Below are 17,071 nucleotides of genomic sequence, written 5' to 3'. Positions count from 1 at the left end.
AGCCTGTGGAATTCACTACCACAGAAAGTAGTTGAGGCCAAAACATTGTATGTTTTCAAGAAGGAGTTAGATGTAGCTCTTGGGGCTGCAAAGGACATGGGGGGAAAGTGGGAACAGGTTACTGAGTTGGATGATGAGCTATGATTATAATGAATGGCGGAGCAGGCTCGAAGGGCTGAATGGCCTATTCCTGTTCCTATTTTCTGTGTTTCTATGAATGGCAGTCAACATAAAAGGGAACCCAAAAATCTTGTACTGGCATGTAAATAGTAAGTGGGGCCTATTAGGGACAAAGAGGGTAATATATGCTTCGAGGCGCAGGGTAAGATTAATATGCTTAATGAGTACTTTGTATCAGTGTTTACAAAGGAAATGGAATCAGACAAAATATCAGTAGAAGCAGAGAGAGTAGAGGCAATGGATAGGCTAAAAATTGAGAGTGGGGAGGAACTAAAAAGGTTGGCTATGCTTAGAGTAAATAAGTCACCTTTTCCGGATGCTTTGCATCCCAGGTTGCTGAAGGAAGTGGGAATGGAGATAACAAAGGGCTTGCCATAATCTTTCAGTCTTCTCTGGATACGGGGAAGATGCCAGAGGATTGGAGAATGGAAAATGTGACACCCTTATTCAAGAAAGTGTGTAAGAACAGTCCTACTAGGCAGTTAGTTTAACATCAGTGGTGGGTAAGGCTTTAGAAACAATAATCAGGGGAAAAAATCAACAGGCACTTGGAAAGGTTTGAGTTAATTAAGAATAGCCAGCATGGATTTGTAAAAGGCAGATGATGCTTGACTAACTTAATTGAATCTTTTGATGAAGTAACAGAGAAGATTGATGAAGGGAATGCACTGGATGTTGTTTATATGGATTTTAAGAAAGCGTTTGATAAGATACCACATAAAAGGCTTATTAACAAAATTGAGGTTCATGGAATAGGAGGGTCAGTGTCCAATTGGATAAAAAAATTGGCTTATGGACAGAAAACAGAGAGTTACAGTAAATGGTTGCTTTTCAGACTGGAGGATGATAGACAGTGGTTTTCCCCAAGGGTCAGTGCTGGGACCACTGCTTTTTGTCCTATATATAGATGACTTGGATTTGGATTACAAAATTTCAAATCTCAAAATTTGCTGATGACACCAAACTTGGAGGTGTGGCAAACACGAGGATGATATGAACCGTTTGCAACAGGACATAGATAGGCTCGAGAATGGTGTTACAACCAGGTGAGAAAGGTGTCTAGGGATCCCTTTTAGTCTTCATCTGGTCTTACAGTAACAGGGTTTAATTTTTAAACACATTGTGTTTTGAGCTCCCCCTTGGTGAATCCTTGTTCACCGCTTTCCAATTATAAGGCAAAGACATGAGCACAGCAGGTTTTCTTAGTTTAAAAGAAGAAAAGTGAAATTTATTAAAACTCAAACTTATACTCGAATTCGACTAACACTTATGGATACACGCTGCACCCCATGCTAGCATGCATATGTGATACGCACATGCAAATAGAGACAGAAAGAGCAGGAGAAAAAATCAAGTAGAGAGGTTTGAGGCAATATCAGAAGAGTTTCTTGTTACTGTGCTTCAAGCTCACTGTAGTCCTTTTGTATGTAGTCTTGCTTTTCGTTAGGGCCCAATATTCTTCTTAAACCTTGTTCACTGTAGGAGACTTTTCTCTGTCTTGGGGTTCATGTGTCTTCAATGGGTCTTCAGTTCCATGAGAAAGAGATGGGAGCAGACAGGAGAGAGATGTTCTCAGTCCAAGAGTAAAGAGCTTTCTCAGTTTCAAACACTCTGTGGCAAGTTCTGATTCAAACAGTCAGTTAGTCATGTGACTAAACTGGTCTGACCAGGTCTTCTGTGTATTGGAGAAGCAGAGACTGGTTCCTTTCTCCCAACACTGTCTTCTAATATGCAAAAAAGGTCTTTCCGGCGAGGGGTCTGTCAATTCCTTGTGATAGGCCCTCTTTTCTTCCCAGCAGCAATTTTAAGTTTTAATGTTCAAGTGGCGAAATAATGTGTGCCTCATTCTTGGCAGGTGGGGGGCTTGCATGACATTGGGCAGAGAGGCAGAAGATAGAATTTTAATACTGACAAGTATGAGGTGATGCATTATGGCAGAAGCAATAGGGAGAGGCAATATATACTTAATGGCACAGTTCTAAAGAGTGTGTAGGAACAGAAGGACCGGTGGCTGCATGTGCATCATTACGAAAACATGCTTTATGTCAAATGATAATTTTTTAATCTACTGGCTGGAAACCTGAATTGAGTGTTGAAAAACACAGAGACTAAAGAGAACTTGATGCTTGCAGCTAAAGATAACTACCCCAGTTTGTATCACTGTACCTTCCACATTCCATTCCATTGAGATGGAGACACCATGTCTGCAAAGACCCATCAAGGAAACTGACCTGGGGAATCTGAATGACCCACATATCCTGTTCCCATCAGCAAGGCGTCAATCACCTGAAGGTATTCAACTGGTGGAGTTGAACCACTAAAATAATCATTTGAACAGCTGTGAGAAGGACATGGATTCCTTGACATGGATTAATTAAGTTGCATTGGGGAATACAGTAGTTTTTTGTTATTCGTTTGTGGGATGTGGGCATCACTGGGCTAGGTCAGCAATTTTTGCCCATCCCTAATTGCCCTTGAACTGAATGGCTTGCTGGGCCATTTCAGAGGGTATTTTTTAAGAGTCAGCCACATTGCTGTGGGCCTGGAGTCACATGTAGGCCAGACTGCTAAAGGACATTAGTGAACCAGATGGGTTTTTTACAACAATCGACAATGGTTTCATGGTCACTATTAAACTAGCTTTTAATTTCATATTTATTAATTGAATTCAAATTTCACCATCTGCTATAGCCTGGGCTCTGAATTACTAGTCTAGTGACATTACCACTACCACTACACCTTGTGAAAGGCCCACCATGTGCTTAAGCTTCTGTTTTCTCTGCAGTAAGGAGACAAACAGCTAGATGCTAATGAGAAAGTCCTGAGTGGAGTCCCTCCTTCCTCTCTCTCTCTCCAACCCACCTTGCAAGCTTTGAATCCTGTTTGCTGACTGTGACCACCCAAGGATGTCCCTGCTGCAGACAGAGACTCCTTGAAAGAAATCAACCCCACACTACTTTCTTCAGGAGAACAGCCAAATCAGCCGATTACATCTTCAAATTGGAAGTATTGGGACCACCAAGGGAAAGTCGCACAGTCACCGAATTCAGCCTCAAGCCAGCCAAGTCACCAACCTCCACAGACTGTATACCCATTTTGGTTCTCTGGACTCCAATTTGACTTATCTATCCTCCCCCCTCATTCTGAATTCTATTTGTGTGCCTGTGTGAACTTTGAATGTGTGTGTGTATGTGAAAGTTGAAACACATTTTATTATTTTACTTAGATCGGTTGAGGTATAATAAAGTTAACCTCTTTCTTTATTAGACTCAAGAAAACCTGAGCGATTGGTTGTTTCATGATCACAGTATGTAAACTGTTAAACACTCACTGAATTGGCAAGTATATCCTGTATATCCTTTTCAAAAAAGGAGTAAACCTGTTGTGGTCAAACAAGGAGAGGGAAAAGAGGGGAACCATTCGACCTCTCCTCACCTGATCGCAACAGCATTGATCTTTGAAGGTGACAGGACATATTGAGAGAGTGGTTAGTAAAACATATGGAATCATGGGCTTCATAAACAGAGGCATTGGGTACATAAACAGGGAAGTTATGCTGAACCTTTCTAGGTTAGGTTCTGGTTAGGCCCCAACGGGAGTATTGCATCCAGTTCTGGTCACCACATTTTAGGAAGGATGTGAGAGTCCTTGAGAGGGTGCAGAGGAGATTTACCAGAATGATTCCAGGAATAAGGGATTTTAGTTACAAGGTTAGGTTGGAAAAGCTGGGGTTGTTCTCCTTAGAACAAAGAAGATTGAGGGGAGATTTAACAGGTGTACAAGACTATAACAAGCTTAGATAAGTTAGATAAGGAAAAACTGTTCCCATGAACTAATTGTACGAGGACTAGGGGACACAGATTAAAGGTTTTGGGCAAGAGATGCAGGAGGAATATCAGGATGAGCATTTTTACGCAGCAGATGGTAATAACCTGGAACTCGCTGGCCACAAGGTTTGTGGAAGCAGGGACAATCAATGACTTCAAGAGGAAATTGGTTGGCCATTTGAAGGAAATAAAATTGAAGGCTATGGGGATTAAGTTGCAGAGTGGGACTGACTGAATAGCGCTGTGAAGAGCCAGCATGGACCTGATGGGCCAAATGGCCTCTTTCTGTGTTGTAAATGAGTCTATAATGATGCCATAGGCAAGTTACCAATATGAATAGTGAAGATGTTAACAAGAACAGTTATATGCCTGTCATAAATAAATTCTTTACACTGCTAGCTGCTGGAAAAATGCTATACAGATCTAATATGGCCAGTGTATTAAAATATGGGAGAAGGAAGATTGAATTGAGAACTTAATTATTGTTTTTCAGTCTTCATACATATAGTGACAACTTTTGAAATAATAATTCCTGACAGTGTCTGTTTTTGAAATATATATGAAAGAATATCATTTAAACCATGACCAGATCAACACAATAAAATCAGCAATGACCCACAAATATTAATTTGTCTTTGCTTTGCAAACTGGGTGAGGTGAAAGGGGAGGGATTAGAGGAGGAAAGTGTTGTTGTGAATGGGGTAAATGGTCTCTACAAATGGGCAAAACGGGTCTCTGAAGTGGAGGGAGAGTCTTTAACCAAGGGAGAGGAATTGTTCAGGTAGCTTTTGGGATTGCATAGTCTGGCTGCTATATTGAAAGTCAATGAACTGAAATGTCATTTGTTTTTCAGGATTAAATATCTATCAGTTATGAAGAAAGAGTTATATTAAACCAGAACATAAGTTAGAGGAGAGGTCTTCAGAGACTTGGCACAGCTTACTTTAATGCTAGAGGTACACTTCAAAATGGCTCTATATAATCCAAAGACTAAACTGTAAATGCTGAAAATCTGAATTAAAAACAGAAATGTTGGAAGTAATTGGCAACATCTGTAAAGAGATAGGATAGAGTCATGTTTTGGGTGTAGATTGTTTTATGAATGGTTTGTATTTCTGTTGTAATCTTTGAAAGGGTGAGCTTTCTTTTCAGATCCATTTTGTTGATTCTCTGCAATGTGATTTAAAAAATACACTGCCAAAATCACAGCATCACCACTATTACTCCCGACAGTAAAAGAAAATGACCATAAAATATATTTATGGAACTGGACAATTGCTGCATCTTAAACAAGCTGTCAATATACACAAAATGTTGAAAATTAATCTGTAGAATTAATTGAACAAAAGATTCCATGGCACTATGCCAAAGCAGGGCAGGGGAGTTATCCCTGGTGTCCTGGCCAATATTTATCCCTCAATCAACATCACAAAAACAGATTATTTGGCCACCATCACATTGCTGTTTGTGGGAGCTTGCTGTGCCGCATTAACACTTCAAAAGTACTTCATTGGCTGGAAAGCACTTTAGAAGGTGCAATATAAATGCAAGTCTTTCTATCAGTCACATAAATAAATAATGGAACATGGTAACTGAAAGTGCAATCTGAAACAAGTTATTGAAAGCAAAGACTACAACTCCCTGAAGGCACTGCAATTTTCCCCCTCGAGGGCATGCGCATGACCTGTGACCTTGAGCCGGTGACGCAGGCTGAGCGACGTGGATGGTGTGTGGGGGCGTCAGCGGCCGTGGTGACTTCGCTTGTCGGTGTTTGGTTGCTGTGTTCAGTTTATTTCATTTTGTGCAGTCAGGCCGCGTACAGTCAGCGGAACAGAACGGGAGGCGGACAGCAGGTGAGTAAAAGGATAAATGATGTGTGTGTGATCTTACACTGAGCTGAGGGTGGTGAGAACAGTCAGTGCACTCTCAGTTTGTCAGCTGTATCAACACAGGCCTCTTACAGAGAACTCAACTAGTCTTCAGCAGAAACATTGAGAGCCAGAGATTGTACTATCCAGGTCTTTAAAATAGCTGTGGATTATAGTTGATGTAATGCAGTGCAGGTAAGTCATTTGAGCAAATACTGCAACTTACATTTCTATAGCGCCTTTAAGGTGGAAATGCGTCATAAAGAATGTGTTGGAACATTTTTTTCAAAACATCTTTGTTCTCTCCCCCCCCACCCCCCCCACCCCCATCAAAAGCGTGTTCATATGTAATCCTGGGAAAGTAGTGATTATGTTGCACTATATGTAGCTCCTCAAATTTACACTGAGTATAAGAGTAACAACAACACTATGCAATTAACAAGCCTCCGACATGACTTATATGAATGAGTTGTCTGTCCCTTGAAGTTGTGGATATGTGGAATAATTTTTCAGGTAACTGTTATTTTCCTGCTGATTTCATACCTCCTGGAAAATGTTTTATGAATTTCTGATTAGGAACAGGTTTGAGGGTTATGAGGTTAAGCACAGTAAGAACTTTGCTTGTTTTACATTTTGATTATGGTGGCGAGGGAGATCTTTCCCGCAGAATTCTCCTGATAACCTAAGCATGTTCATCCAATAAATGGATGTGCTGGACAGATCAGGAAGATTCCAGTTTTAGTCCTTGGTTTCTGCTGAATCTGCTAGTAACATCAAGGCTGATGGTAGGGATGCTGGAATTGGACTTGGTGCTTTGGTTTAGGGAGGAAAAAAATTAGATAGGATTTGTGTTCCTGATCACTTTTTAGTGATCTGTTTAGTGACCCTTGCTGCAAATGTGCATCTCTGTACAATGTGCAAAGACAGGATTGGGATTGGATTTGACTAATGCTTTCTGTGATTAAATTACCCACTGACATTCGTGAACAGCGACCACAATGTTCATCCATTTCACCTATCAGGCGTTTTCATGTTACAACAATAATGGAGTTTATGACGCATCATGTTTTTTTAAATTCTTTCGTGCGATGTGAGCGCTGGCAAGGCCAGCATTTCTTGCCCGTCCCTAATTGCCCTTGGGAAGGTGGTGGTGAGCCGCCGCCTTGAACCGCTGCAGTCCATCTGGTGTAATAAAGGCCTGCTACCCAACCCGAATCCGACGATGTGTTCGGTTCGGGTTGGGTTGCACTTCCGGGTCTGGCATTTGGGCTCGGGCCGGGTCAGACACGCTCCATCACAGATAAGTGACTCCACTGTTAATGTAATTTTTTTGACTGGAAAGGTAGTTTTTTTACAGTTATTTTAAGCTTGCGCAGATCAACAACAAAGTGAAAAACAGTAGATAAGTTAACTGATGGTCGGGTCAGGCGCGGAAAAAAATGGAAGGAGTTGGGCTTGAGTTAGATGTGGTTCTGTCGGGCTTGGGTCGGGTTTTTTTTTTTTGCAGACCCAAGCAGGCCTTTATGGTGTAAATACACCCACCGTGTTGTTAGGAAGAGAGTTCCAGGTTTTTGACCCAGCGACAGTGAAAGGACAGTGACATTGTTCCAAGTCAGGATGATGAGTGGCTTGATGTTTAAGGTGGTGCCTGGGATGCCAATTAAGCGGACTGCTTTGTCCTGGATGGTGTCAAGCTTCTTGAGTGTTGTTGGAGTTGCGCTCCTCCAGGCAAGTGGAGAGTATTCCATCACACTCCTGACATATTGCATGTCGATGGTGGATAGGCTTTAGGGAGTCAGGAGATGAGTTACTTGCCACAGAATTCCTAGTCTCTGACTTGCTCTAGTAGCCACAGTATTTATATGGCTGGTCAAGTTTCTGGTCAGTGGTGACCCTCAGGATTTTGGTGGGGGATTCATCGATGCTACTGCCTTTGAACGTCAAGGGGAGATGGTTAGATTCTGTCTTGTTGGAGATGGGCGTTGCCCGGCGTGAATATTACTTGCCGCTTATCAACCCAAGCCTGAATGTTGCCCAGATCTTGCATGTGGATACTGTTACGACCAACCGCTGAAGTCATAGCCCCCAATCAAAATATACTCTTAGAATTACTCTTAGAGTCATACAGCACTGAAACAGGCCCTTCGGCCCACCGAGTGTGTGCCGATCCTACATTAATCCCATATTCCTTACTACATCTCCACCATTCTCCTACCTACACTAGGGGCAATTTACAATGGACAATTTACCTATCATCCTGCAAGTCTTTGGCTGTGGGAGGAAACTGGAGCACCCGGCAGAAACCCACGCGGTCACAGGGAGAACTTGCAAACTCCACACAGACAGTACTCAGAACCGAACCCGGGTCGCTGGAGCTGTGAGGCAGTGGTGCTAACCACTGCGCCGCCCTAGATTCTGATAGTGGTGGGAGAAATGCACTGTTGATTCAGTCCTGTCCCTCCACAGATCGCCTAACATATCATTTTAAACTTTCCAAATTAAAGAAAGACCCAGCTAAATTGTACCATCTATTAATCCCCGAATGAGGCTAACCAAACCAGGTGTCTTTAGATCAACAAATTAACAGTTTAATTGAAAAACTAAATTTTTACGCTAAGATATAAACAACATTTAAAATAGAAAAAATTAGAGTCCTTGCATATTTATGCTCCTGCCGAAGTGAAATCTTCCAATGTGGAACAATCCAAGGTTGCTTGAAATCCTCACAGCTGTCCGATGGGGTGAGAGAAAAAAGGTTCTTCAACAGTAGAAGAGTCCGTAATCTAATTCAGCCGTTGAATTGAAGCTCCTCTTTTCCAGCGATGAATTTCAACAATTACAGTTCAGTAGTTAAAGGAATTTGGTTATTTTCTTTTAAGAAATTAATCTGCCATGACATCAGAATTCTGAGAGTATAATAAATAGGGTTTAAATAAACCAAGCGAGAGCTTTTCCTTCAATATATGCTGGCTGACAGTCTGTCTGTATCTGTTTCCAAAGCCAGTTTTTTAAAATGTCAATCGGCAACAATGTATCTCGTCACTTTGGTCCTGAGTGGCTGTATCCTATGGCAACAAGAATTCACTCTTTGAATCACAGTCTCTGAGTGGCTGTATCCCAGGGCAACAAGAATGCATTCTTTGACTCCGTCTCTGGAGCTTATTGCCTTAAAGCAGTATTGCTCCTTTTCCAGCCTTAAAGGCACACTGCATTCTTCCTGAAAAAAAATCTACAGGATCATAACAATATGGACTGCTTCAGTATTTGAAGTGTTGCGAATGGCGTGATAGAGAGGGAGATAAAAAAGGAGGGAGTGTAGCATTATTAGTTAAGGAATCAATAACCGCTTTGAGGAGGGATGATATGCTAAATGAATCAATGTGACGGGCACAGAGGGGACAAAATTCATGGAGAGCTTTTTTAGCCAGCACATAACAAGCCCAACAAGAGGGGGCGCAATTCTAGCTTTAGTCTTTGGTAATGAAGCTGGGCAAGTGGATGTAGTATCAGTGGGTGACCATTTTGGAGATAGTGACCATAATACAGTTAGTTTTAGCATAATCGTGGAAAAGGACAAAGATAGAACAGGAGCAAAGGTTCTAAATTGGGGGAAGGCAAATTTTATGAAACTGAGAGGTGACCTGGCGAAAGTGGACTGAATACAGCTACTTGAAGGAATATCAATGGCAAACTAGTGGGAGGCATTCAAGAGCAAGATACTACAGGCATAGTGTAGGCATGTCCCCACAAAGATTAAGGGTGGTACTGCCAAACCTAGAGCCCCCTGGTTATCTAAAAGCATGCAGGGTAAGTTTAAGCAAAAAAAGAAAGCTTATGATGATTACAAATATCTTAATATTTTAGAAAGCTTAGAGGAGTATAGAAAGTGCTGGGGTGAAGTAAAAAAGGAATTAGAAAAGCAAAGAGAGGACATGAAAAATTATTGGCAGGTAAAATCAAGGAAAACCCAAAGATGTTTTATCAGTACATTAAGAGCAAGAGGATAACTAAGGAAAGGGTAGGGCCTATCAGAGATGTACAGGGGAACTTATGTGTGGATGCAGAAGATGTGGGCAGGGTTCTTAATGAGTTTTTTGTCTCTGTCTTCACAAAAGCGAGGGTTGTTGCAGACGTTGTAGTTAGGAGGAGTGTGAAATGTTAGATATGATGAGCATAATGAGAGAGGAAGTGCTTGAGGGTCTGACATCCCTGAAAGTGGATAAATCGCCAGGACCGGATGGATTGCATCCCAGGTTGTTAAAGGAAGCCAGGGAGGAAATAGCAGATGCGCTGAGGATCATCTTCAAATCCTCACTAGATACAGGCGAGGTACCAGATGATTGGAGGTCTGCGAACATTGTACTATTGTTTAAAAAGGGTGTGAGGGATAAGCCAGGTAATTATAGGTCAGTCAGTCTGACCTCGGTAGTGGGTAAATTGTTGGAATCTATTCTGAGGGATAGGATAAACTGCCACTTAGAAAGGCACGGATTAATCAGGGATAGTCAGCATGATTTTGTTAGGGGAAGGTCATGTCTTACTAACTTGATTGAGTTTTTTTAGGAAGTAACAAGGAGGATTGATGAGGGTAGTGCAGTGGATGTGGTTTACATGGATTTTAGTAAGGCATTTGACAAGTTCCCGCATGGCAGACTGGTTAGTAAAATAAAAGCCCTTGGGATACAGGGGAATGTGGCAAGTTGGTTCCAGAATTAGCTCATTGACAGGAAACAAAGGGTAGTAGTCGACAGATGTTTTTGCAAATGGAAAGCGCCTTCCAGTGGCGTTCCACAGGGCTCAGTGTTGGGTCCCTTGCTGTTTATGGTATATATTAATGATTTGAACTTAAATGTGGGAGGTATGATTGGGAAATTTCCAGATGAGACAAAAATTGGCCATGAAGTTAATAATGAGGAGGAAGCCGTGGACTCCAAAATGATATGGTTTGATTGAGTGGGTGTAAAAGTGGCACATGAAATTCAATCCAAAGAAGTGAGGTATTGCATTTGGGGAGGGCAAATAAAGCGAGGGAATGCTTAATAAACGGGAGGATGTTGAGAGCGGTAGAAGGAGTGGGAGACCTTGGAGTGAATGTCACAGGTCCCTGCAGGTGGTAGGACAGGTGGATGGAGTGGTGAGGAAGGCATATGGATTGCTTTCCTTTATTGGCCGAGGTATAGAGTACAAGAGCAGGGATGTGATGTTGGAACTGTATGGAACGCTGGTTAGGCCACAGCTGGAGTGTTGCGTGCAGTTCTGGTCACCACATTATAGAAATGTGGTGACCATTCGGCGCAGGCTTGGAGGGCCAAAGGGCCTGTTCCTGTGCTGTAATTTTCTTTGTTCTTTGTTCAGGACGTGATTGCTCTGGAGAGAATGCAGAGGAAATTTGCAGGAGTTTTGCCGAGGCTTGAGGGTTGCGGCTGTGAGGAAAGATTGGATAGGCTAGGGTAGATCCCTGGACTGAGGAGGCTGAGGGGTGACTTGATTGAGGTGTACAAAATTATGAGGGATCTAGATAGAGTGGACAGGTAGGACCTGTTTCCCCTGGCGGGGAGGTCAGTTACCAGGGTGAGCATTCAGGTATCGGTGAGCAGGTTATTGTTATGTAAGTGCAGCTTGATAGCACTATTGATGACGCTTTCCATCCCTTTGCTGATGATTGATGTAGATTGATGGGGCAACAATTGGCTGGATATACCCGGGCAATTTTCCACATTGTTGGATAGATGACAGTGTTGTAGGTGTCCTAGAACAGCTTGGCTAGGGGAGCAGTTAGTCCTGGAGCACAAGTCTTCAGTACTACAGCCGGGATGTTGTCGTGGCCCATAACCTTTTCTGTATCCAGTGCCTTCAGCAGTTTCTTGATATCACGTGGAGGGAATTGAATTGGCTGAAATTGGCATCTGTGATGCTGGGGATCTCAGGAAGAGGCTGAGATGGATCATCCATTTGGCACTTCTGGCTGAAGATGTTCGCAAATGCTTCAGCCTTATCTTTTGCTCTAATGTGCTTGGCTTTCCCATCATTGAGGATGGGGATGTTTGTGGAGCTTCCTCCTCCAGTTAGTTGTTTAATTATCAACTACCATTCACGACTGGATGTTGTAGGACTACAGAGCTTTGATCCGATCTGTTGGTTGTGGATCGCTTAGCTCTGTCTGTTGCAATTTTGCTTCCTCTGTTTCACAAGCATGTAGTCCTGCGTTATAGCTTCACCCAGGTTGACACCTCATTTTTAGGTATGCCTGCTGCAGCTTGTGGCATGCTCTCTTGCACTTTTCATTGAACCAGGGTTGATCCCTGGCTTAATGGTGATGCTAGAGTGAGGTATATGCTGGGCCATGAGGTTGCAGATTGTAGTTGAATACAATTATGCTGCTGATGGCTCGCATTGCCTCATGGATGCCCAGTTTTGAGCTGCTAGATCTGTTTTAAATCTATCCCATTTATCACAGTGGTAGTGCCACACAACATGATGGATGGCACCCTCAGTGTGAAGACGGGACTTTGTCTTCACAAGGATTATGCAGTGGTCACTCCTACCAATACTTTTGTGGACAGATGCAGCTACAATAGGTAGATTGCTGAGGGTGAGGTCAGGCAGGTGGTCAGTAGTGGTGCTACCGAGCCACTCTTGGTGATGGACATTGAAGTCTCCCACGCAGAGAACATTCTGTGCCCTTGCCAGCATCAGTGTTTCTTCCAAGTGGTGTTCAACATGGAGGAGTACTGATTCATCAACTGTGGGAGGGTGGTACATGGTAATCAGCAGGAGGTTTCCTTGCCCGTGTTTGACCTGATGCCATGAGACTTCATGGGGTCCAGCATTAATATTGAGGATTCCCAGGACTACTCCCTGCTGACTGTGTACCATAGTGCCACCACAGCTGGTGGATCTGTCCTACCGGTGGAACAGGACATACCCAAGGACGGTGATGGAGGAGTCTGGGCCATGGCTGTAGGGTATGATTTTGCTGGGTATGTCTATGTTAGTGGGACTAGTCTGTGGGACAGCTCTCCCAATTTTAGCACAAGTCCCCAGATGATAGTAAGGATGACTTTGCATGGCCGACTGGGTAGGATGTTCCATTGCTGTTTCCGATGTCCAGATTGTGCCGGCTGGTCCGTCCGGTTTTATTCCTTTTCGACAGGCCATTTCAGAGGGCAGTTAAGAGTCAACCACATTTGTGAGGGTCTGGAGTCACATGTAGACCAGACCAGGTAAGGACGGCAGATTTACTTCCCTAAAGAATATTAGTGAACCAGATGGGTTTTGATGACAATCTGATAGTAACGGTGACCATGAATCTGAGATTAGCTTCTAATTCCAGATTTTTATTAATTGAATTTAAATTCCCCCAGCTGCCGTAGTGGGATTTGAACTCGCCCCCATATCATTTGTAGGGGCCTCTGGATTACTAGTCCAGTAACATTAGCGCTATGCCCCCGTCTCTCAAATTAGTCAGTCTGTAATGGACTCAGACATGGGATGAAGAAAATACACCAGTGGCGAAAAGCTTTGGGACCCACAGGTTCAAAGTCACCTGTTTCTCTCAACCATTTAGCACATTTTGTCTCCAATAGTCTATAACCCAATATATTTTCTGAAAAAATCTTATCTGATTTGCATTAGAATGGATCACTACTTCTTGCTTCCACTACAGGGAGCCTGTTCCATAGATTAAACACTTGTTCACAGAAAAAATGTTTTGTACGGATTAGAGTTGAATACACTTCCCTTCAAGTGCAGGCAGTGTCCTCTTGTGATACTGTTGTGGGAAAAGTAAAACAAATTGCCATGGTCTACATTATCTAAGCTCTTCAGAATTTTAACAACAACAGAAACTTGTATTTATATAGCACCTTTAACAGAATTAAACTTCCCAAGGCACTTCAAAGGAGTGTTATCAAAAAGAAATTGACACAGCCATATGAGGTATTAGGGCAGATAACCAAAAGCTTGGTCAAAGAAGTAATGTTTAAGGACTCTCTTAAAGGGGGAAAGAGAGGTGGAGAAGTTCAGGTAGGGAATTCGAACTTAGGTCTTGGCAGCTGAAGGCATGGCAGTCAGTGATGGAGTGATTAAAATCGGGCATGCTCAAGAGGCCAGAATCGGGCGGTTGTGGGAGGAGATACAGAGGTAGGGAGGGGCAAGGCCATGGAGGAATTTGAAGGCAAGGATGAGAATATTAAAATTGAGGCATTGCTTAACTGGGAGCCTGTGTAGGTCAGTGAGCACAGGGGTGATAGGTGAATGTGACGGTGCGAGTTAGGACGCAGACAGCAGAGTTTTGGATAACCTCAAGTTTATGGAGTGTGGCACATGGGAAGCCAGACAGGAGAACATTGGAATAGTCAAGTCTATAGTAACAAAAGCATGGGTGTGGGTTTCAACAGCAGTGAAGTGGAGTCGTGCAATGTTATGGAGGTGGAAATAGGCAGTCTTAGTGATGATGCCAACATGTGGTCGGAAGCTCACCTCAGCCTCAAATATGACACTAAGGTTGTGAATAGTTTGGTTCAGTGTCATAGTTGTCAGGGAGAGGGATGGAGTTGCTGCCTAGGGAATGAAGTCTGTTGCTGGGACTGAAGGCAATGGCTTCAGTCTTTCCAATATGTAGGTGGAGGAAATTTCTGCTTATCCAGTTCTGGATGTAGAACGAGCAGTCTGACAACTTAGTGGAGGGGCCGAGCGAGGTGGTGGTGAGGTAGAGCTGTGCCGTCAGCATACGTGTGAAACATAGAAAATAGGAGCAGGAATAGGCCATTCGGCCCTTCGAGCCTGCTCTGCCATTCATTATGATCATCCAACTCAGTAACCTGTTCTCGCTTTCGCCCCATACCCTTTGATCCCTTTTGCCCCAAGAGCTATATCTAACTCCTTGAAAACATACAATGTTTTGGCCTCAACTGCTTTCTGTGGGAACGAATTCCACAGGTTCACCACTCTGGGTGAAGAAATTTCTCCTCATCTCAGTCCTGAAAGGTTTACCCCATATCCTTAGACTATGACCCCTGGTTCTGGACTCCTCCACCATTGGGAACATCCTTCCTGCATCTGCCCTGTCAGGTCCTGTTAGAATTTTATTGGTTTCTATGAGATCCCCCCTCATTCTTCTGAACTCCAGCGAATATAATCCTAACCATCTCAATCTCTCCTCATATGTCAGTCCCACCATCCCAGGAATCTGTCTGGTAAACCTTCGCTGTACTCCCTCTATAGCAAGAACATCCTTCCTCAGATAAGGAGACCAAAACTGCGCACAATATTCCAGGTGTGGCCTCACCAAGGCTCTGTATAATTGCAGCAAGACATCCCTGCTCCTGTACTCGAATCCTCTTGCTATGAAGGCCAACAGACCAATTGCTATTTTTACCGCCTGTTGCACCTGCATGCTTACCTTCAGCGACTGGTGTACGAGAACACCCAGGTCTCGCTGCATATTCCCCTCTCTCAGTTTATAGCCGTTCAGATAATCTGCCTTCCTATTTCTGCTACCAAAGTGGATAACCTCACATTTATCCACATTATACTGCATCTGCCATGCATTAGCCCACTCACTCAACTGTCCAAATCACCCTGAAGCCTCTCTGCATCCTCCTCACAACTCGCCCTCCCACCCAGTTTTGTGTCATCTGCAAATTTGGAGATATTACATTTGGTTCCCTCATCTATGTCATTAATACATATTGTGAATAGCTGGGGTCCTAGCACCAATCCCTGCGGTACCCCACTAGTCATTGCCTGCCATTCGGAAAAAGACCTGTTTATCCCTACTCTTTGTTTCCTGTCTGCCAACCAATTTTCTATCCATCGCAATACACTACCCCCAATCCAATGTGCTTTAATTTTACACGCTAATTTCTTATGTGGGACTTTGTCGAAAGCCTTCTGAGAGTCCAAATAAACCACATCCATTGGCTCCCCGTCATCAACTCTACTAGTTACATCGTTGAAGAATTCGAGTAGATTTGTCAAGCATGATTTCCCTTTCATAAATCTATGCTGACTCTGTTGATTTTACCACTGTTCTCCAAGTGCTCTGCTATAAAATCTTTGGTAATGGACTCTAGAATTTTCCCCACTGCTGACATCAGGCTGACCGGTCTATAATTCCCTGTTTTCTTTCTACCTCCCTTTTTAAGTAGTGGGGTTACATTAGCTACCCTCCAATCTGTAGGGACTGTTCCAGAGTCTATATAATCTTGGAAGATGACCACCAATGCATCCACTATTTCCAGGGTCACTTACTTAAGTACTCTGGGATGTAGATTATCAGGCCCTGGGGATTTATCGGCCATCAATCCCATCAGTTTCCCCAACACCATTTCTCTATTAATACTGATTTCCTTCAGTTCCTCCCTCTCGCTAAACCCTGTATTCCCCAACATTTCTGGTATGATATTTGTGTCCTCCTTTGTGAAGACAGAAACAAAATATGCATTTAGTTGGTCAGCCATTTCTTTGTTCCCCATAATAAATTTACCTGTTTCTGACTGTAAGGGACCTACATTTGTGTTCACCAATCATACCTATAGAAACTTTTACAGTCAGTTTTTATGTACCCCGCAAGCTTGCTTTCGTACTCTATTTTCCCCTTCTTAATCAATCCCTTGGTACTCCTTTGCTGTATTCTAAACTGCTCCCAATCCTCAGGTCTGTTTTTTTTCTGGTGAATTTGTATGCCTCTTTCTTGGATCTAATGCTATCTCTAATTTCCCTTGTAAGCCCTGGTTTGGCTACCTTTCCGGTTTTACTTTTGCGCCAGACAGGAATAAAAAATTGTTGCAGTTCATCCATGCACTCTTTGAATGTTTGCCATTGCCTATCCACCATCATCCCTTTAAGTAACGTTTCCCAATCCATCATAGCCAACACGCGTCTCATACCTTTGTAATTTCCTTTATTAAGCTTCAGGATCCTAGTCTCAGAATCAACTATGTCACTCTCCATCTTGATGAAGAATTCTCTCATATTATGGTCGCTCATCGCCAAGGGGTCTTGCACCACTAGATTGCCAATTATTCCTCTCTCATTACACAATACCTAGTCTAGGATGGCCTGTTCTCTAGTTGGTTCCTCAACGTATTGGTCCAGAAAACCATCCCGTATACACTTCATGAATTCCTCCTCTACGGTATTGTGACTAATTTGATTTGCCCAATCTATATGCAGATATAGGTCACCCATAAT

At 43.0% G+C, this 17,071-nt stretch overlaps 1 protein-coding gene across 2 annotated transcripts in view; it reads left to right on the top strand.

Moving 5' to 3' along the window:
• The window catches only part of dym (dymeclin), a 712,143-nt gene that overhangs the window by 45,864 nt on the left and 649,208 nt on the right, over positions 1-17,071 (top strand). The window contains exon 1 of one of the 2 annotated variants that reach the window (XM_068030330.1): positions 5,717-5,860. The exons of the other annotated variant lie outside the window; for it this stretch is intronic. The gene's annotated coding sequence lies outside the window, so the exon portion shown is untranslated. Of the gene's footprint in view, positions 1-5,716; positions 5,861-17,071 lie in introns of those variants that run through there. 2 annotated transcript variants of the gene reach the window in all.

The sequence above is a fragment of the Heterodontus francisci genome, chromosome 1 (genome assembly GCF_036365525.1).
Source record: "Heterodontus francisci isolate sHetFra1 chromosome 1, sHetFra1.hap1, whole genome shotgun sequence".
Lineage (NCBI taxonomy): Eukaryota > Metazoa > Chordata > Chondrichthyes > Heterodontiformes > Heterodontidae > Heterodontus > Heterodontus francisci.
The sequence above is the reverse complement of the archived record's forward strand: the minus strand, read 5'-3'. Positions and strand labels throughout refer to the sequence as shown.